The sequence below is a fragment of the Melanostigma gelatinosum genome (assembly GCF_949748355.1).
Source record: "Melanostigma gelatinosum genome assembly, chromosome: 6".
Lineage (NCBI taxonomy): Eukaryota > Metazoa > Chordata > Actinopteri > Perciformes > Zoarcidae > Melanostigma > Melanostigma gelatinosum.
This window is the reverse complement of record NC_136639.1, coordinates 7,347,788-7,369,567: the sequence shown is the minus strand read 5'-3', so window position 1 is coordinate 7,369,567 and position 21,780 is coordinate 7,347,788. Positions and strand designations below refer to the sequence as shown.

The following is a 21,780-nucleotide window of genomic DNA, read 5'->3' as shown; positions in this document are numbered from 1 at the left end:
TACAATTACTATAACAATGCAAATTAGTTTGCTTCTGTAAACTTAGAAATCTTGTTGAAAATGAGGAGAAAAATGTAGAAGTGTTGGTTGGACTGATCCAGACACATTGAGGAGGCAGACGACCGACAATGACGCAAAACACAACGCCTGTGCATGGATCCCCGATAATAACCGTAATTACGGTTTGATATTGTATGTATGTAGCTTTCTTGTTATTCAAAACAAGCTCCGGAGCACTTCATAGTGATGAGAGATAAAAGAGTGAGCAGATGAAAGACATCAATACGACAGAAGGACACCGAGGCAGTGATGGAAAACTTGAAATAAGATAAAGGAAAGGTTTCAGCTACAAGGATATTAAGACAATATGCTGTAGTCAGGAGGAATACATATAAACGAAGATCACAGGAGGACATGGCAGTCTTGATATTTAGTATATATGCACAGTGTCAAACAACACGGGACACTATACAACAGGAGCAGTATTTGACTGTATCTGCTAACGGAACTGGCATATTGAGTGTAGTGTGCGACATCACGACGTCTTGAATGATACATTTGCATATTGACATAATAACAAATTGGCAAATGACACCGGCGTGAATTCTGACCCTGCGATATAGCAACATGTTTGCATATAAACAAGATGGCGTTAGCGTAGCATAATGGCATGCGGGCATATTGACACATAAATAACGTCGGCACGTTGCAGACCGCCGCTTATTACCAGCGTAATTACTTTCCCCGGTTTCCTCTGTTCAAGCGCGCTCCTATGAACTTTTTGAGTAGACTGGTAGATATTTATTAACCTCAGTGGAAAGATGTTGTGAGTTTATATTACAGATGCACCGATCCGATTCTTTGAGTACCGATACGGATACCTGGGCTCCAGTCATCGGCTGATACAGAGTACCAAACCGATACCAGTGTATCATTTATGAGATGCCTCACTGTGTGGAAGTCTATAAAATGTCCATCCCAGTTTCTCAAAGTCCAAAGTCCCTTGAATCGAGACTACAGCAATCTGAAAAATGTCTCATTAATAAAAATGACCATATTTTCAGGAATGAAGCAAATCAGAAATTACAATTATCTATTGTAGCTTTATTCATGCTTCATATGTCTGGTGCTCCGGTTTCTGACTGACAATGGAACAACAAGAATACAAATGAGCCGGTGTAACGAGTAAGACAGTTCAGCCTGAACATAAAACCCCCTGTCTGTCCTCCATCCAATCTTCCTTCTTAAACATCAAACTTATGCAAAAAGAAGCGATGCCTTCACTAAGGACTCCTTCTTTTTCGCTCACTAATGAAAATGTTTTGAATCTCTCTGCTGCGGCGCCAATGGCGTTTGTTTCCTTCTTTGCTCTCTGATTATAGAACTGTATAAACTGGGCGAGATTTTGAATTCTTAGCTGATTGCACGCCTGTAGCCCTGCGCTCTCTCTGCTTTCCTTTCCAGACCTCTTTCTCCTGATCGCCTCCTTTCTTCTTCTTTTTTTCTGGCACAGAGAGATGCAGTGCACTTTATATGCAGTTATGCTGAATAGGTGCTGATGTATGTTGAAAACAGTTTTGCAGGTGCCTTGTCAAAATTTGCAGTGGATCGGCAGCAACACAATTCTGTTTAATATGCTATCAATCAGCCAGTGGGTTCCCATTTGTACATACGGTATTATGAGTCTACTGTTCCCCCGACTATCGCGGCGCTGCTGGTGTTTAGCTGCTTCTTGTGTCCTCCAACAGTGTGTCCCTATTGTCAGTTTGTCTGTTTAATATGCAAAGGCGGTCATTCGGGGAGTCATTTTGGACCAGTGTAAACGAATCGGCAACAATGATGAGCTGGTGCTGCAGAGGAAGTGCCCATCATTGTGTTAGTGCATTTGGAGACCGTCGCTCCTCCCTCAGGTCATCTCGCCACTGCTCTCTCAGCCTCGCGGAGGGAGGACGCTCTCCGAGAAACACCCCAACAAGCTCCACAGTAAATACACTGTAAGTGGAGGTACTTAATGGGAGATTTTGCATGCTTAATTGCAAGTATGGATTGAAGGTCCATTAAAAGACATCAGTGTCTTGCAGTCCGGCATACAGTTTGAATATACTTGAAATGGATTGATCCATTGACTTCCTGGCTTTTGTATTTGAGAGAAGTAATTAGAAACAACGAGGGCCAAAGCCATCTGAAAAACAAGAAATAAAAAAACATTGTACAGCATCCAGACGGTCCTTGCTTCGGATGCTGGACATTTTGTTGTTTGTTCAGTGTATGCAAGCATGCTTCAGGGTGGCACCGTGGACGTCCGGAGGGAAATATCAGGCTTATTTATTGGAGCCTTTTTAGCCCCACCTCAATAGCAGCAGTCTGATGGCCGGGTTACAGAGGGACTATCTGGCAGGGGAGGAGGTGGAGGAGGAGCTCAGCCCCATTGACAAGCTCTTATTTACCGTCCAGATCTATGACTCATTTTATGTACCTAATCGTAAAGCACTGAGATTTATGTGAGGTAACGGGACAGTAGGGAATACCCCAGGATCCAGCCCCCCCCCGCCCTCTGGCCCCTGCTCCCCTCACTGGGCTTCAGGTTCACTCTACCTGGACAGGAACGCCAACACCTTCCAGGAGGAAGAGTGTTTGAGCCCAGATGAGGGAGTCCATATTTCTGCCAGATATGGACAGCTGATAGCACATCTAATAAAGAAGAAGGTCGTAAAAATTGGATGGGCTAATGGATGACTCTGTAAGGATTAATAACAGCTTATTGGTCAGGTGCAGTGACCTCTTGCGGAGCTAACAATGCAGCGGCCAACTGGGCAGCTAGATGACCAGACCAATAAACAGTGTCCGGGGGGGCAGGGAAATTAAAAGCGCTCTTATCATTTTTGAGTTCTACTGTACGGTTTGTTATGTGTAGTTGCATTTTGTTGGTTTATAAATAATGTATTAACTTCAGGGAGGAAAAGAAAATCTAAAGGTTGACATCCTCACTTACTATCATTTCTTTCTCATGTCTGCCACTCCAGCAATGGCAAAGGGGGAAGTCAAAACAAGAAGGTATTGTAAAACTGCCTTTGTTCTGACAGCAGCGCTCTCAGGGCCTGTTTTATGCCGAAAATTAAAATTAAACTTTCATTGTTGTGCATGCTGTTTAATCCAATAACGATCTGATGTAACAAAGTGGCGTAATATCGCTCAGCATACTTAATCGGAGCGGACTTAGCCCTGTCACTTTATATTAACCTCTGCTGCAACAGGAGAAGGGCTTCACTAATCTGCCATTGTTGGGTTTGGCAGTCTGTAGCTGCTGCAAAACAGATTTGGCAGTCAGCGCGAAAGTAAAGGCTTTATAATGACAGCGGGGCCTCTCTGCTATTTCAGCTAATAATGTCAAAATCTAATAATGCTGTGGCCCTCGGAATTAGATGGGAGGTGAATGGGTGGCAACAGTGGCGGTGTGGAAAAGGATTTATTTTGGAGGGGGGGATAGGCTCAGCTATCCCACCTCTTCTCATTATGTCACCCACGTTTTAGGCTGCAAATTGGCAAACAATTTAATCCCGAATGACCTTTTAAATTATCTGTGTGTGTGAATGGTTGCTTTGTATTCTGTTAAATCTGTGTAGTCCAGAGGAAGTCGTGTGAAATAGTGGACCGTCCTGACATCTGACATCATAGTTAGATCGCCATTGTGTTAACAGGATATTAGGTTCGCCGGGAAGCATCTGAGCGAGGGACCTGACGAGTCTCTGCTGACAGAGTGACCTCACACAACTCAGCTCAGCAGCATCTGCAGCGTCATCGAAGCACTTGACTCGTGTGCCCCCGCCTCCCCCATCCCCTCCCCCGCCTGAACGCAGCCTTGTAACTTAAAACAAAAAGCTGATTGGCTGCTCTCTCAGCCTCCCCTCATCCCCTCCTCTGTGGAAGAGGTCTCAGCCCGGGAGATCAAATAGTAGTTATTTCTCATGTGCTCTGCCATTTTGTCAGTTTGACTGTTCCACTTATTCAGTGTTTTTTGACTTGTGTGAGCTTGAGGGGATGCGAGTGCCATTTCGCAGCCAGATCTGAGTTGTGTTGATTGAATTAGACAAAGTCTGAAGATAATTAAGAACCGCAAGGCGCTGCAAAACTGTCTGCTTCCAAACTGGTGAAAATGAGACGCTGCCACATCAATGAGCTAGCTGGCTCTGCTTGATGTCAGTGGTGGGTTATATCAGTTGACACCCTTACCTCCTAGTGCTGGAGCCAGTTTCCCCCTTTCCCTTTAATGTTTCTCCAAATATGATTAATCACAAGCCGTAAAACCGTTGCTTCTGACAGTGCACCACGCTTGCACAGCTTTGTTTGTTTCTTTCACGGTAGTAATATGATCCTCAGCTGCCAAGTGTAGTTTATGGCATAAACATAACCCCAAAGAGGTGTGTCTGGGAGTCAAATGGGAATTGCAGCTTGGCCCAGAACGTCTCTAATGCTTAACTCGTGATTTAGTATGTCTGCAGTGTTGTTCCATCTATGTTTTTTTTAACATCACAGTATTTTGTCTAAAACACAGTATGATCTGCACTACATTTAAATCCCTTCCAACTTTCCTGTACTGTTAAGCCAGAAGGTGAGGCACAGTGAACTACTTTCCGAAAACAAAACAAAAAACATTGAATGTATGTAAAGTATTTGGAGAGACATCATTTCTTCCCCAGAAAGTCATTCATGGATTGTGAGACGGAGGGCTCAGGCAGTTGACTCTGTCTGATAATGTGCTGCCAGCTCATGTGCATTCAGGCACTTTCTCAGCCTCTCTCTTTCTACCTCACCCATTTTATTTTGGTACCCTATTTTATGGATGTTGGCCATGTTGGTGCTTCTGTTTCTTCATTGCTGGATAGGTAATGTAGCCGTGAGGTTAATGTTGAGAATCGTATAGCTCTGGCACAATAAAATTGACAACGTGAGACCTAGAGAGGTATGATTATGGTATAGCGCCAACTATGTGTGCGTGCCTTTTTGTGTTTGTGTGAGCCTGAATGTGAAGGGGGTTTCGAAGCCCCAAAGGAGCTGGACTGTAGGCTGGGGAGGTGGGAGCGCAGAGGAACACGGGGTGTCAAAGGCTAATTTTCAAAGCCACTCACGGGCGCTCATCTCTCACCGTGAAGTGGCAAGCGTGGCAAGTGGCTTGCACGTTGTCATGGATACTAAAGCATGGGACCCCAGAGATGGGGGAGCGGGGGACGAATGGCTGCCCCGTCTATAGGATTCCTGTCAGCTGTGGCCTGATAGATGGCATTGACGGATCATTTGTCATACTGTAATTGTTCGCAGCAAACACAGAATACCCACTAGTATAAACAGCAGTGTGTGCCGCTGGGCTAATAAAGCAGGAAAATGGAAAGGGATTCACTGATCCACTGCCTCTTTCACTTAAAGAGACAATGGCTCTGTTGTCCGGCACAAGGCGGCCTGATTAGAGCCGTGAGGGCTGAGAAAAAGCTTCGGCCGAGAGAATAAAACAGGGCAATCATAAAGCAAACGGCAGTCACTTCTCTGTATCGATGTGGCTAGGCGGGGGTGAAGTCTGTGAGAAGTGTTGACAGCTGAGGGAACAACGGGAGTAGGTCTAGGGAGTGATTCGTTTTCTCCCCCTTCTCTATTTGGCCACTGAAACGGTGACGGAGAATGCTTGTCCAAGATAACAAATACAGCACAAGTGCAGATGCATGGCTGGGACTCGGAGCTCTATCTGCCACAGGGCTCTGAGATAGCCAGATGCCTGAGTTGGGTACAAATGACTCTGGGTACAAAGGTACTATTTGTTCTCCCTTGTTTTGGTATGGGCTCTGTGTCTTTGCTATTACTGTTGGGATTGACCTAGCGCCATCTCTCTGCTTGGAATGCTCTCTCTTTGTCTGGGTATAGAGGCGCTCAGACAGGCGTGACTGTCGAGGTATGTACGATACATGACCCGGGGTTTCTAATGTGAACTGGAATTGGCTGAAAACCACTTTCATCAGTTGGGATTCTGGGGGAAAAAAGTTCCAGATTAATGGTGACGGTGGAGTGTCAGGGCACCAGCCGGACACGATACTTCACAATACTCACCACAAGTTCAACATTAGTCATCCAATCCGGGAGGTGATCAGGATTGTGTCGTATGCTGACGTATGTTTGCTCACTCTTCTGCTCACGTCATACTTATCCAGGGAGCGTGTTTCTCTGCTGCCACATGCTCTGTTGTCTGTAAGCATTTTTAGAGATGCACCGATCGATCGACCATTAACGTTGACCCGCTGGCCAGTTTCATATTTTTGAATTTTGATATCGATATATATTTTAACATAAGCTGTGGAAGAACAACCTTAGAAAACGTAGTCAGACACTTATATTGTAGTTCAACAGCTAACAGCTAACAGCTAACGTTTACGGGGTTGCATTGACTTGCATGATGATGCGTTCAAGCTCTACACAGTAAAAATATATAGAGTATAGAGAAGGCCATTTATAATGATTTCATGATGTGTAAATATAATCTCGTAAAAAAAAGAAGTTTTTGGCAAGAAACTTGAATAAATGTAGGTGTTTGATGGAAATGTTTTCACAGCCATATAAAGTAGATATTAGAGCGGGAATATGGGTCCGTGCATGAAGTATAATTCATCTGCCATTGTTCACGTTGTGTAATGAAGAAAGTCAGATTTGGGGTGTTGCCTAATTTCTTTTGCCTTCTTGTGCTCAAGCAAATGTATTCTGATGCGTGTGAGTTCGTTCTTCGATAGCCGATGCTGCCTAAACGCGGTTAACGCTTTGCCTGTTTCACTTTTCAATTCGCTTGACTTTTAAAAAATGAAAAATGTTTTTTTTCATGTGCCTGCAGCTCGTTGGTATTATGGTGACATGAATTTCAGGCCAACCAATCAGCTCCTTCCCATCTTAAAACTTAATTTTTACTCTTTTGTCATCTATTATTAAGTTGTACGAATCATTATTATTGACGCTTCCTTGTTAAATAGAAAGAGACATCGACTCTTTCTACAGTCAGACTCATCACACGTCTCAACACTATAGCCGGCATCAATTACCCAAATAGTCGAAGAAGCCTTAATTCAATTTATACATTTACACACACAAAATAATTGAAGGAATCATTATATACAGATAATTCCAGTGTTTGTGCCCATTGGCGAATTCAAAATTGGAAGAAATATGACTCTATAACTGTTTGTTTATTTAATGAATTTAGCGCCCCTCAAATTGCTCGCTGGAGCAAAAACATTCAAAAATTGGCAACTTTTACTTTGTCTGTCTCTGTTTCCGGCTCTTGACTTCCTTCACTCAATTTCCACTGATAATGTTAAATTCTTAAAACGGCCAAGAAAATTGCTATCGGCGCTTCTCTAATTTTGAATGCAGGAGGCAGCTGGTAGTTGCATGATGTGTTGACTGAATGTGTGTGTTGGGGGGAGGCCCGTGTCCTGCTGCCTGCCAATGTAGTGTGCCGAAGCGAGCGCTGCTGGCACTCCTCGTGGAGCACTTCACCCCTCCGACTGTACCCTGACAAACTGTGACGCCTGGAGCACTTTAGGCTGACCCGGCTCCTCACCTCCTGCCTGATGGACAGATTAAAGGACCATTAAGCATAATTACTGTTTTAGTTGGAGAGGCCAACTCATCCTGTCAGAAATAGTTACAAATTGCTGCACCTCTGGCCCCTGTACGGTTCTTAAATACTGAATTTTATTACATTTGTCTACTTTCTTATCATCAACAAGTTTGGGCTTTGACAATAAGAAAAGATCGGAAAAGCAAAACGGCGACTAATGGAAATAAGCATCATGTATATTTTTGACGTTCTGCCATTGCGATAGGTCTTTCAGTTTTTGTGAATACGTGGCTCCGAGCCAACCGGAGTGAGTCTGGTGGCAGCGGAGAGGAACGTGACAGGTAGTTGATGTGATCTGGAGTGGAGCGGTGCGAGTGTGTGGTCTGATGCGCTGTCGGTCTGATTATGTAAAATGCGGTGAGATGGTGTAACATTGGCTGGCTGTTGCAGTGGTTTGCCAGCTCCAGAGGGCCTGTTGCCAGTTTTACACGAGACTATGCAGCGGCGCCTCGTAATGTTTTCCTCTCTGTATCCATAAGAAAACCCACACTGCCGCCCAAGGGAAATTGGTCGATACCATCAACCCAGCTGGAGGCCCAGGCGGCAGTCGGGAGTTTTCCCATTTTTTACATCAGCTCTGATGTTTATTATGAGATCTCCCTTCACTGTAACCTGCCCCTCTTGCGCCCCTTCTCTTCCTCATTTGGCCGATTATTACACCCATGGTGAGAACAAACAGTTTCCCTACTTAATAATTCACATCACTTTCATCTGATACTCAGTTACCATGGGCAATTTAGTAGTTGAATAATTTTGTGAAAAATTAATTTATTATCGCTGTGCGTTATGAATCTGGAGTGGTGGAGGATTTTAAATTGCGTCTGTGGAGCGAGGGATCCAAGGGTAGGTAATGTGTTCTAATGTTCTCAGCCATATGCATTGTTTTCAGGGCTCATCGGTTTTACATCGATTCCCACTGAAGTGTTTAATTGCATCATGAATATGATCTAATTCTGTCCTTTTCACTGGAACTGGAGCACTCTCTGTAAATGATGTACGGCCTTGACAGCACCACATCAGGATGTATTTTATATGGAATGTAAATTGTAGTGTTAAATTAGCCTGGAAAGATAACTAGCTGGCACGGGGGAATGGACTCAACAGTTTAATTTAGTGTCAAAAGGCCGTGAAGGGATAAATCACCTCTCTCTCCCCTCTCCACTATGCCATATTAGGCTTTAATCATTCTCCTTTTCTTGTAATATCACTCGTTTCTCACTGCTGCCTAAGGAATTCTTGAGAACTACACTGCATTTCCCACAGCGTCAGTTGGTTACTTGTAAATGCTTCAATTTCCGCACATGGAAGACAGTGTTGGCCTCTTTTTTAATTTTACCCTTTTTTCTCTTTTTTAATGCTGTACACTTTCTCCGGCGATCCAAAATCCTCTTGAAGATCTGGAATTCACTTTTTTTGTTTTTTCCGAGTTCCGAGCTCCGAGTTAAGTACAAAAGCAGGTGAAGAGGTGCTAGGCTTCAAGCCGTGAGGTTTGGTTTATAAGAAGGACCTGTCCTCAATGCCATTATCTGAACTTACCCTCCTTGACTCCAATAGGCCACTGTGCCTGGGAGCAGGCCTGTCTCAGCCTGGTCTGTCTGCTGCCATTGTGTTCTCGACAACAACTAGAAGAAACCACCTGGCCAAGATCTGGGCTTTAACGTGAGAACTCACTTGCATTTGTGTTCCCAGAGTCATTGCATGGGAAGTGACTTTCACTTTGATTCAGGCAGAGAGAGAGAGAGAGAGAGAGAGAGAGAGAGAGAGAGAGAGAGAGAGAGAGAGAGAGAGAGAGAGAGAGAGAGAGAGAGAGAGAGAGAGAGAGAGAGAGAGAGAGAGAGAGAGAGAGAGAGAGAGAGAGAGAGAGAGAGAGAGAGAGAGAGAGAGGCCGGATGACACCCTCCGGGTGACGTAAACACCTTAGCACCTTCATGAGTGTACTACCTGGTTAGTAGTAGTTTTACGAACATGGATATCTGAACCCGACTACTCACCGCTAGACAACCAGGGCACCTCCCGCTGCACTGCCAATTTTGACAGCTCTCTGGAGAGAAGGGCCCTTAAATTAAGTGGGGCTGTAGTTGTTTTCCTTGTTGTTTTCATCCCTTAGGAGGGGGCAGGGGGGGCTTTGGGGAGAAATTGGTATGTTAAATGAGCTATGGGAGGTCTGCTGAGGCTTTTTTCTTTTTTTTTGACGAGAATTGCTGCGTTGGGCGTTTGCGGCAGCTGTGTGAAGTCATTTTCCGGGAGTGCAAGCGGGAGAGAGGTGCGGATTAGGCAGCGCCTCTGAGCCGGAACAAGTCTGTCTGGGAAGGGATGAAGGCTACAAACCATAGATCTAATTCCCGCTCACGCTGCTAGACAGCAGAGACACTCACACACAGCCAGTGTGAATTAGGCCCATTTGCTCCCCTCAGTCTGAAGCGAGCGAACACAGGAGCAGACAGGGAGAAGTTGACAGACTCCTCACATCCTGCCCTCTCTCCGACTCCCCGCGCTGCTTCCAGCCCACCTCCAAAAGCTGTCTCCAGCTCACTCTCCTTTTTTTATTTTTTTTATTGTTTCTTGTGCTGCAGGTCTTTATTATTGCTGACATTAACATGAACAACAGTGCAAAAACAGGTTCCACTCTAATCCTGGGAGGGGTTAAAAAAAGAAAAAAGAAAAAGAAGGGCATTCCACTGGCAGTGCAGAAAATGTTTGCACCTGTGGACCCATTGATTGCGTGCTTGAAGCTGCAATGCTCAGAAGCCCATGTCTTTTTAATGTGTGTAATGCTTCGCCTCGGGTCATGCATTTGCCCCGAGGTTAAGAAAGGTTCACGAGGCCGTGTGCAGCGGTGGATGAGCCCGATTCGCCGATCCTTCTTCTCCTCCTCCGCTCTGCCCTCACATGCACCCGAACCAAACCTTTGGCGCCCTCTCGTCCGAACCTGACCCCAGAGCCGTGCAGTGGAGGGCCGGGATCAATGGGGCTGACCCAGATACACTGTTCCCCCTGCCTCTGTGTGATTGGACACAGTTTTGCTTGTGGGTCAACCCCAGTTTTGGAGCGGCAGGAGGGGAAGTTACGATGTAGACCTGAATTAACCTCTGAATGCTATCCATCATGTAACTAGTGATGGTCCACAGGCCCGCGGGCTCTGTGGCAATCTCGCTAAAAGTGTTAACAGCAGTCCTGCTTTCCCCCCTCAATTCCACCAGACTTATTTCAGAAGAACCTCCAAAAATCAATCGGATTGCTTTCGTTATTTAAGGCTGGTTTTAGAGCTGTTAGTGGTGAGGAAAGATGGAGATGTTGGTGTGAGGGCTTCCCCCCCGCTCTCTCCCCACTGCATGCCCAGTAATGAGTTGTATTACATGCTCTGTGGTGAGCATGTCTTGTGTTAGGAGGCTGCATTCAATCTTTGTACCGTGAATGGAGGGGAAGGCTCTTTGTGTGTCTTTGACGGGCACTGAATTGAAACGGTGTGCACCGAGTGAAGCTGATGAGGAGCGAGCGAGTCCTGAGAGCAGCATGCGGACGGCTGGCAGGCAGCAAAACATTGTAGCATGTGTGCGTGCGCTTGTGCGTAGACATGCATCTAACATTGTGTCTGCCAGTGCTCTCTGTGTGTTCACTGCAGAGCCAGGCGGCTTTTCCAAGGAAAACGTGCCGCCGAGCTGGACGTAAGTCGAATTAGCCGTAGTTCCACGGTTTACTTATCCCACATTCTCAAGCCTGCCAAGAGGTAGCGTATATCGCGTGAATGAAAATCTACCCCAGTCGACTCATTCATCACTTGAGCCTCTCATTGTGACCCTTTTACAAGGACTGGCGAGGGGCCTCGCTGTGGGCTAAGTGATTTTATGAGGCGACATCATCGGGCTTCGGCCTTTTTCCTTTTTGTAGGAATGCATTTCCTACTTAGATGGCAACAAACTGCATTTGCACTTAAAACATATTCTGTAATCTTCTGTTATTTTACATACAAATTGCATCCCGGGCGATGCATTCATCATTGCTCATATCCAGCCCACTCCTAAATGAAAAATGTATCCGAGATGAATAATGGATCCCTCCATAGTATAATTTTGTGTTTCTTGAATATAGGCGAGAGTTCCTCCTCTGCGTTATCCTCAACATTTTGCCACCTTGCCTTGGATGAAGTTTTAGAGGGAGATATGAAGAAAAATGACTTATTTACTGCGGTTATTGTTTACCTGAGAATTTTTACAATATGAAGCTTCCTCCACACACATAATATGTGGAAGATGCCGTCCCAAAAAAAATAAATAAAAGCACACGGCCCTTGCAATTCACGGTGTAGCGACTTCAGGACACATTCTAACGCCAATCAATCACGCTCATGTGCCGTGCAGTATCCTATGTGTTCAGTCTGTGGAACAGTTGGTTGCGAGATGATAGGGTTTGCAGCTATAGCGAGCGTACACACAGGTGCCGCTGTAGTGCCAGTGTTGAGGGGTTCCTCTGGGGGCTATGGGTGGGCAGCCTTGTGTGAAGCCGGGAGAATTGAGGTTGAGTAGCTGAGCCCTCTGTCTTTATCTCTAATTACATGGTGAAGCTCGGGGAGATTGGGCAGAACTGTAAAGCCCCCACAGATAGCTCGGTACACCCCCTCCTCTTCCTGTAACACAGCAGGGTCTGGGAATGTGAAGCAGAACCAGGTCTGTTGGGGCTCTAATCCCACCACAGACGTTCTCCCCGGGGAGTCCCCGCTGTTCTTTCCTCTCCACAGTCTGCCACATTGCAACCCGCCACTGGCGGAGAAGCACGCCGAGGCTCCGGCAGCCCACTCTGTCGTGCTCTACTTGCTCCTGTCGTTTTTTTGTCGTCCCCAAAGTTTCCCAGCCCGTCCTGGGAGACATCCTGACACCGAGTTGCAGATGGGAAGCGGTGGACCGAGGCAGCTGGTGTCACAACGTGGATTGGAATTCACAGTTGGGATAAAATATGAAACAAATATGTCATTGTACATCTGTTTTCCACAGTTTGTTCATCCAGCTGTTTCCTCGCTCAGTCCCCCCCCTCGCTCCCCTTTGCCTCGCCATGCCGTGATACTAATCCATTATTTATCCCCTTGTGCCCAGTTCTTCTCAAGAGCGGGTCCAGCCACTTTTAAGCGTTTTCCTCTGTAGCTGATCACGCTGCTGGATCACTCGTAAGAACTCTGTCTTCTGGATTTGAATGTTTTCACTTTGTTGTTTTGATGATATGAGGCAGAACTATCACAGGAGAGCGCAGAACATACTTCAGTACAAATGAGAAAAAGCAGAATTATTCCCAGGCAGTTAAGTGTCCTTTGATTCCTTTGCAAGTTTAATCTGCGGAAATCGATAAATGGATGCATGTTGGGCTTGGGAGTCAACAGCAGCCGTGTTTGATGGGTAAACGGACAACCAGATGGATGATGTGGGGGAGCATTCATCTTTCTTTAGGCAAATTGGGCCGCTAGGTCCTGACTAATTGATTGATTGCATGACTTGCTGATACAATCAAAGCCTGGCCTGATTTATGGCGATAAATCGATTGATTAATACGCTTTCCTGTGCAGAGGTGGATCCGTGATGGTGGTGAGAAGTGTGTGTGTGTGTGTGTGTGTGTGGGTGGAAGACACCTCCAAGTCACACATCCGTCTTGGAGCCGTCAGCCTTGTTGGTTTAGTGTGGTAATAAGGAAGGCCCGGATCTCCCAGCTGACATTTACAAAGAGCCGGTCGGCTGTGACCCGCTCCCTAGATTAACCTCCACTTGTTCTCATAAGCACCACTGATATTAAAGGATGGGCAGCAGCAGCAGCAGCAGCAGCAGCCGGGGGGAAAAAAAATGAAGTGTGACTTTTTTTTTCAGTGCACCGTTTGCATACATCATTAGGAGGGGAACAACGGAAATCAATTGCACATTCCAGAATAAATAAAAACAAATATCTGGAGCAGCGTAATGCGAGGGCCTCTTGTTGACTCTTTCCAGATTACATTTAGCCGGGTGTTTAAACGCTGATTTACAGCAAGATGGAGTCCATTCCCCTGCACTCGCCTGCCTGTCTGCCTGGCCTGCTCAGAATATGAAATGGAAGTTAAACACTGAATCTCCAGTGTGGGGAGGAGGGATCTGGACGTGTGGGCAGTGTAGCATCAAATAGATTGTGTTTCCTCCCGTGTAAACGCCTAATGTGTGCCGAGTGCTCTGACACAGATGAATGTAAGGAATTTGCTGTAAAGACTTTACGGCCCTTTTGAGAGACGTGGCTGGGAACCGGCAGTGTGGAACCTGCTCCACGCCCCCCCCCCCCCCCCCCCCCCCCCCCCGATGCACGTACACACTCGTGCGCTTGCACAAGTGCTTACACATGCACACATGTCAAGGCGCACAGCCCTCCGAGGAGAGCAGCTACATCAAACTGCTACGGCTGGCGCGGACATCGGGGATGCTTTTTTATTTGCTTTGGGTCAGAAATGGCGGCCCTGATGGTGTGATGCGAATCGCTCTCACGGACCTGCTGCACACTTTGTGCTCTGCTATGGCGAGAAAGTAATCCCGGCGTTTCTCCTGCTATGTACGGGAGCTACCTCCTGCTGCAGAACAGGGCGAATTATAAAGTCATTCATGTATAAACTGCCCTTTCAAGTGACTGCTCCCATTCTGCGGCAACGGAAACTCGTCTGCCAGATCTCGGAGCCTTTGTGACGGCGCTCAAAGCTCCCGGCTGCTTGTTGTCAGCGCCGGTTTTATTCCCACTCTCACCGCTCTATTTAGATCCATTTATTTTTGGTTCAAATGCTGTGAAAATGAAAGTGCGTCGGAGAGAAGGAGGGTAAAGGAGCGTTCCCGCGCTCTCAGACAGGTGGCCCCGGTTTATGTCGCCAGGCCCCAGGGGCCCCCGCTAACCGCGTCTGAGCGAGAGGAGGGACCGTCTCTCAGCGCTACACAGGTGGTGTGAAACGCAGCCCTCTCCTCCACACCTGAAATATTCAGATTCTTCCAGCGGCGTCGCTTTGATCTCGCTGCAATCGACAAGGGAACACGGAGGGAGTAGGGGGGGAGAAAACAACAAAAACAAGAGGAAGAGCAGCACACCTGAGAGCGAACAGACTGACTTTTCTTAAGAGAGAATAAACGCAGGTTAGCAGCGTTGCATCGCTCAGGCTCGTCGTTTCAGGTGAAAAGTGGGGCATCGCGGTGATGGCTGCATCTTCGGGAGCCTTCCTCCTCTCCCACTAACTGACCTCGATGGTGAAGCTTCACAGAGACAAATCCCCCGCAGTGCACTCCTCTTCCCCACTTTGACAGAAGCAGGAAAGCAAACCTTGTTTAAGTTCGTACCAATCTCTGCTCTGCTCCTTTTTTAAATGCGTCCCTGTTAAAAAAAAGAACAAAAAACTTCAATGGCTGTTTTTCTTGTTCTTGTCTGTGGTGGAACCTCCCCGTCGCTCTTCCACATTCACGTCTCCATTCGTGCCGATCGTTTGGCCGACTGAGGTTATCATGTCTTCGCTCAGGTTTCAGCCCACTAGTCTGCTAATGAATCATAGGACTGTGCAATTAGTCACCCTGCATGTACCACACAATGACAATAGACACCCTGATTGTAACCACAGAGTTGGAAAGGAGCAGAACAATGGTCGCCCTTAATGATGATACATAAGGTGTTGTAATTGGCCTTCGTTTGGATCAGTCAGTCATGGATTGTAATTTGAAGTTTCTAATTGGAGAACATTTAAAGTTATTCATTGGATTCGGAGTGGATACAAGGTCGTTTTGAGAGGGCTGTATTGAGATGTTTCCATGGTACCTCTTGATACTATTTTTAATAAGACTTTGCAATAAATGGAAATAGAGCCTCCCTGATCGTACTAAGATGTGTTACCAGTATATCAGTGAAAAATAAGAGATATATGTGTGTGTGTGTGTGTGTATTTAAGTGTGCATGTTGGAATTAAAGAGAGCGAAGTGTTGACAAGTAGGCTGTGCTCTGCTGCATCAGGCGCCAAAAACTCTCGAAATGAAGCAGGGTATGACGAATAATGGCTGACAACACCAGTCACACCTCTTGCTGATGGTTGTAACGCTCACAGGCTTCTCCTTCCGGTGTAAGATTTAGCATATGCTGTTTGAAGACAGCCTGACTGACTGGGGATTAATTATTTTGGATGATTTATCAGATTTACCAGTCCAGAGTTTAGAGAGGTGTCAAAATTAAATGTGATTTTCCTCGTTGGAAAGTCCTCACAATCTATACGCTCCCTCCATATTTCTGCACTGTGCCGTCAGTGTGGCTGCTGCCGAGTGGACAGTTGCAGAATGTGCAGGTAATTCGTTGGGCAGGGATTTCCAACCTGGGGTTTGGGACCCCACAAGGGGGTCGTACGATCTGCCTGAGGGGTCACGAGACAATCATCATGATAGGAAACCAGAATAAAAACATTTGCTATAAAGTATTGTATGTTTTTACGTATTATTTACTTAACGACTGACAATGTTGTTATTGGCTTTGCTTAATGGCAAAGGAAATATTGGACATTTTGGGAAATACGCTTCATTGCTGTGTGGCCGAGAGTTAAAATTGACAAAAAGATATATCTGTTAAATTTGCATAAAGTGCCACGCAACAGTTAGCTTAGCATTAGCTTAGCAGAGAGACTGGAAATAAGGGAAAACAGCTGCCCGTTGTGTTAACGCCCGCAACTTTGTTTTTCCTTGGACGGCGAAGGCGTGACCCGCCCTACTCTGCTTTTGATTGGCTAGTACTTGTTGCCTTCGTTGTTGGAGCGGTTAGGTTTAGGCGTGAGGAGTGAGATTGGTCAGGGTCAATTAGGGCTGGGCGATATGGCCTAAAAAAAAAATCTCCGATTTTTTTACAAAAAATCCGATTCACGATTTAAATCGATTTTTTTCCCCCAAAATTTTTTGCAGATGACAGAAGCTGTTGAAAACAATTTTTTCTTTTATTTTGTGATGATTTTCCCAAGTAGGTTGATAAAAATAAAGTGCAAACAAAACCTGAACATTGTAGAAAGGTGCCTGTAGTATACAAAAAGTATTTGGTCACTCTTTTGTTTGCCTGAATCATTTAAATATAAAATTAAATTAAACATAACATTAAATGGCATTAAATAGTAGCCTTCCATTGTAAACAACTGTGCAAATGTAACTTTTTACAGTAAGCTTTTCTAACTGAATACACTGATACAAACACAGCATGAAATAAAATGTATATGACCCTTTAACATTCACATTTTCAAAAGTGCAACATCTGATCTAACATCAACATAACATATTTTGCACAGTAAATAAGTGCATGTAAACAAAATCAAGTGCATTCACAACATAACCAACAGTATTAAACAGTAGTGCATGTTTTTTCTAAATATTTTTTGCCAGGAAGACAAGCCTGTCTACTACCTCTGGCTTCAGGCATGCACGGTGGCATGTAACAATGCCCCCCCCACACACTGAAAAGCCTCTCAGAGGGGGCACTTGTAGCTGGCACAGAGAGGTATTTCTTTGCTAAAGTACTTAGCCTTGGAAAGTTAAGTTGGTGACGCTTCCACCAGTCAAGTGGATCGGTGTCTGGGTCAACCTGCTGGACCACAGGTCAGTTGTTGCGGAGTAGAATGACATCCCCTCCAGCTCCGCAGAGATCCTTTGGCGTGTACTATTGTACAGCCGAGGCAAGGCAACGTCAGAAAAATGTTTACGGCTTGGTAGCACGTACCTGGGGTCCAAAGCTTTGAGACGGTGAATAAACCCCGGCTTTTCCACGGTGTATATGGGCACCATATCTTTTGCGATATACATCGCGACTGCATCCGTGATGGCTTTCCACCGGGCACTCTTCTTCTCATGCGGAGTACAGTTGGTGAATGTCTCCAAAATGCTGGGTTGTTGTTGTGAGGTGGCGGCGGCGGCGGCCAGCAGTGAAGCTGCTGGCCGCCATTGTTTTAGTTTGTAAACAATGCGCGCGCACTCTACTACGGGAACCCAACGGGGGGGAGGGGTGGGGGCGATTTTCTCGATTTTCAATAAAACACATCGCCTTAAAGCACACATTCGAATTAATCGATTAAATCGATTTATCGCCCAGCCCTAGGGTCAATCATAGGCAGAGTAGGGCGGGTCATGGCCATAGCTTCATAGCTAGCAGACGGACGTGAGAGTGGTATCAATCTAACCATGTTTGGGTGTCAGTTCCTTTGCGATTGATAGCAGACCTTTTCTGAATCATAATAGGGTCAAGTCCACCTGTCACCTCGCAGCAGGTTATCACAAACTCTCAGGATTATATGCAAATAGTATTTGACCCATGTTTGATTTGGCGATGGCGGTGTGGATCGGAGCAGCTCTAGTTAAGCTGACGGAGAGTAAAAGTGAAGGAGCAGCAGTCGGTGGTAAACAGATGGAGGGAGATGCCAGGTGATAGCGCCCCCCCAGTGTCTCCCTGTCAGAGGCCGCGAGCTCAGCTCACGTTCCTGGCACCGGGTCACAGAGGTTAGAGGCTCCTCCCGCCCAGCTCCTTCTGTCTGGACGGTCCAGCGACACACACACACACACACACACACACACACACACACACACACACACACACACACACACACACACACACACACACACACACACACACACACACACACACACACACACACTGCTCAAGGAGGCCAGATAAGAGTTCATTTTGGATCTTTCATATGGACAGGCGCCAATGTGCGCTCCTCCATCCCCCCCACCATACGGCTCCCTCCTCCCTCAGTGACTGGGGGTTGGTGGGGGTGGGGGGGGGGGGTTGCCAGTAATAATGTTGAGGCCAGACTAGACTGCAGTGATTGGGGCCATTGATTGTGGTGATTTGATTTATTGATCAGTCCCCCCCCCCCCCCCCTCTCAAATGTGGCGTCTGAGATGCGGGGCTAATCTGAGGCAGCTATGGACGATCTTTTGCCTCACAGGCGAAAAGCAATGCATGAAAGGAAACTACACTTATCTTAATCACACACTGGTCCCTGCTCTGCCTTTGCTGCAGCCTCTTGTGTGCGGATGTCAGCGCACATGTGCCTCCGTGCACGCATGTGCGCCCACCCGCTCTTTTGTGCCGAGACCTTGCGTGCGAGCGTGTGTGTGTGTGTGTGTGTGTGTTTGCGTCGGTGTGCGTATGCGGTGGGGGGTTGTGAGGCAGTACAGTCACCAGGCAGAACAGAGTGGATCTATAAATTGATGGAATTCAAAGCCTCCAGCATCGATTACCATTATAACAAACAGCAGCACACAGAATGTCTGATTATTTTTAGACAAAGATTCTGTGCTCTCAGCAGCTATTCTGCTGATGCTGTCACACTTTCAGACATCTGCCTATGATTGCAATTAGATGGCATACAAAAAGAAAAATAATACCCCATCTGCATTTCCCCCTCTCTCCTCCTCCCCATTTGTTTCCTCTTTAATTTGTGCTGCCCGAGCCCAGTGCACACAATAGTGATTTTAACTCAGTCTACCTCATTGCGGCACCTTGGTAGTTTTTTTCCCAGTTGTCAACATTTTCCACCATGGGCTGTCTTTGTGAAAGGCAAGAAAATAGCTTACGACTACAGATGTAATCAAGACGAGCTGGCTTTAATGAATCAATGTCAAATCTACTCCAACATAATACATTAGTGAGTCCCACATTTTACCTAAAACATTCGCACTTGGACAGATTGTTACTGTACATCTCTCTCTGCTCCCGTTTTCGTCAAGAGCTATTGTCTTTGCCGGATTGGGTTATTAGACTTTTTTACTCTCTGTTCGTTGCCTACAATCGGCGTAACTTCGTTCCCATCTTTTAAATAAAGCATAACACACTTGACAACCAGCTTACGTTATGATCCTCAGTGCTTTGTCTTTGCATAGATTTGTTGCCACCGCTGGCCTCCATTCTTCTTGCTTGGTTTATCTCTCACCCAATAGAGTCTGAAGGGACCACTCCCTGCAGTCTTTGCTGCAACACACTTGCATAAACCTGAGACCTCTTAACGCAGTGTGAACAGTTGCCTGTCAGATCATGTGAGGGCTCCGCCACAGACGCGACAGCATCCATCTTTGGTCAGTGTCAGAGGGGCCGAGCCCACATTGGTAAGCTAAAGGACATGTGAGGCTTCCCCCCCCCCCCTGTTGTTCAGCAGTTCATTGAGCTTCAAGTCCATTTACCGACTGCCAACACGCTGCAGGTCTATCCTGTTAAAGCCAATAAGCTTCTTGTTTCTTGGTCTTTGCTTTTAAGTCAGAAGTCACCAATTGCTTTCCCCCTCGCAGATTGACTTGAACACGCCAGGACCGGGTCCTGGCTACAAAATCCCTCCTTCTCGTCCCTCCAGCCCCAATGACAGCTCCGCCCTCCCCAGGGGAAACTCATCAATTATAGCTGGATGTTTGACTGGCAGAAGCTTAATGACAGGAGCTCTGTATTGACCCAGACTGCCATACGCTGAACATTTTTGTCCCAATCGTCCTTTTCAAAACCTGTCAAATGATTACAGAGAAACTCCTTGAGTTGAACTCGGCTTTTCCCCTTTTTAAGACATCGGAGGTATCTGCGTGTTCATGCAAATGATTCAGATAAGTGAATTTTTATCGGGGATCTCAAAGGTGCCCTGGTTGTAGGTTGAATCGGATCACATCTGATTAGGAAGCAGAGGAAAAATCTTCTTTGGTGTCTCTTGTCTCCCAAGATAGCATTGCGAAACACTACATCGTGGAGTTCCTCCCATCATCAATCTGAGCAAGACGACCAAAGTAGCAAACAGTCTGTTCTGCTTCACTTCCTTCCAGTGGGATTCATTTGATGGGCTGTTGCCCAGGCTCCCCGCCCTCGTAATGGTCTAGAAACTGTGGGGGTGCTTTCAAAATAACCATGCCATTATGGTACCACTGTTCGGCTTGCATACAGGATGAGTATTCACCATTCTCATCAGCTGAGCGGCAATAAAAAGTGAATCCAGCTCTACAGCGACGGAGAATCACCACACTGTTATGTCTTAAGTACTTATAAAATCCACTCAAAGTCACTTCTCGAGGAATTTTCTCTTGGCAAGATTAGCCGGTCTGGGGCCATTTGAATCTGTTGGAGGTTGGCCGGCTTCAGAACGCTCTCTAATCTCCAGGAAGGCTCATCCCAATGGACTGTAAGGACTAACAGGAATTTACAAAGTCCTGTCGCCTTATGCTTTACAGCCACGGCATTTTTTCAGTGACAGTATGTTTTACCTGGAATGACACATTTCCCACTAACCAAATGCATCCTAAATATTTGGATACTTTCTGAAGTGGAGACCATTTATTTTATATTTGTTCTGCACATATTAGTGCACCATGAAGGACAATTCAAAAAGATTCACAATCAGAACACAACTATTTCCACAATCCATGACCGAAAGGAAGAGGGAGAAGAAGAACATGTTATTTTGCCTGCCTCTAACTCAAAATAAAACGAGATGGTTTGTCAATTTGTTCCTTAACAACAACTTAATACATGAGAAAAAGAAAAATCCAGCCATACACATTCATTTAAACAACTAAGGACACAAGTTACGTGGTGCGTCGTATTGTCTCGTTATTCTTTCTTGATACATTTTCTGGAACTTAATAATATTCATATATCCCTTTAAGTCATTGTGTAGAGAGAATTCCACAGTTTGACACAGACTACGGAACTACTGACTACCGCGCAGTCTCTTGGGCTTGGTGAGACTATCCACTCTAGAGAAACGGTAGCGTTGGTAAATTAGGATTCTGTAACAAGGTCACTGTGACTGTTGACAGGAGGAGCTGGGGATCGAACTGCCGACCCTGTGATCCCTGGACAAATCCCATTAAAAGACCAAAACCAACAATAGATTGATTCTAATAACAAGTATTAGCTGTGGGGCCAAAGCCTCATACGGCTTATTTCTCACTTCTGGAGACTTTTTGTTGTCACAGAGAGTTTAGGAGGCAATCAGTGGAGAAAGTCACTGCACTCGGCTGAGAAATAGTTCAAGCATGTTACTCTCTAAAACAACAATGTGTTGTTTTTACTCTTTAGTTGTTCGAATTAAAAGCCTAAAATTAGCTTTAAAGGTGTTTGGTAGCTAAGTTTCCCACTGCCTCTAGTCTTTATGCTAAGCT

General features: G+C 45.9%; 1 protein-coding gene across 1 annotated transcript in view; it reads left to right on the top strand.

Moving 5' to 3' along the window:
• The window catches only part of cux2b (cut-like homeobox 2b), a gene marked incomplete at both ends in the record, with an annotated part of 86,268 nt that overhangs the window by 12,255 nt on the left and 52,233 nt on the right, over positions 1-21,780 (top strand). The window lies entirely within an intron of this gene.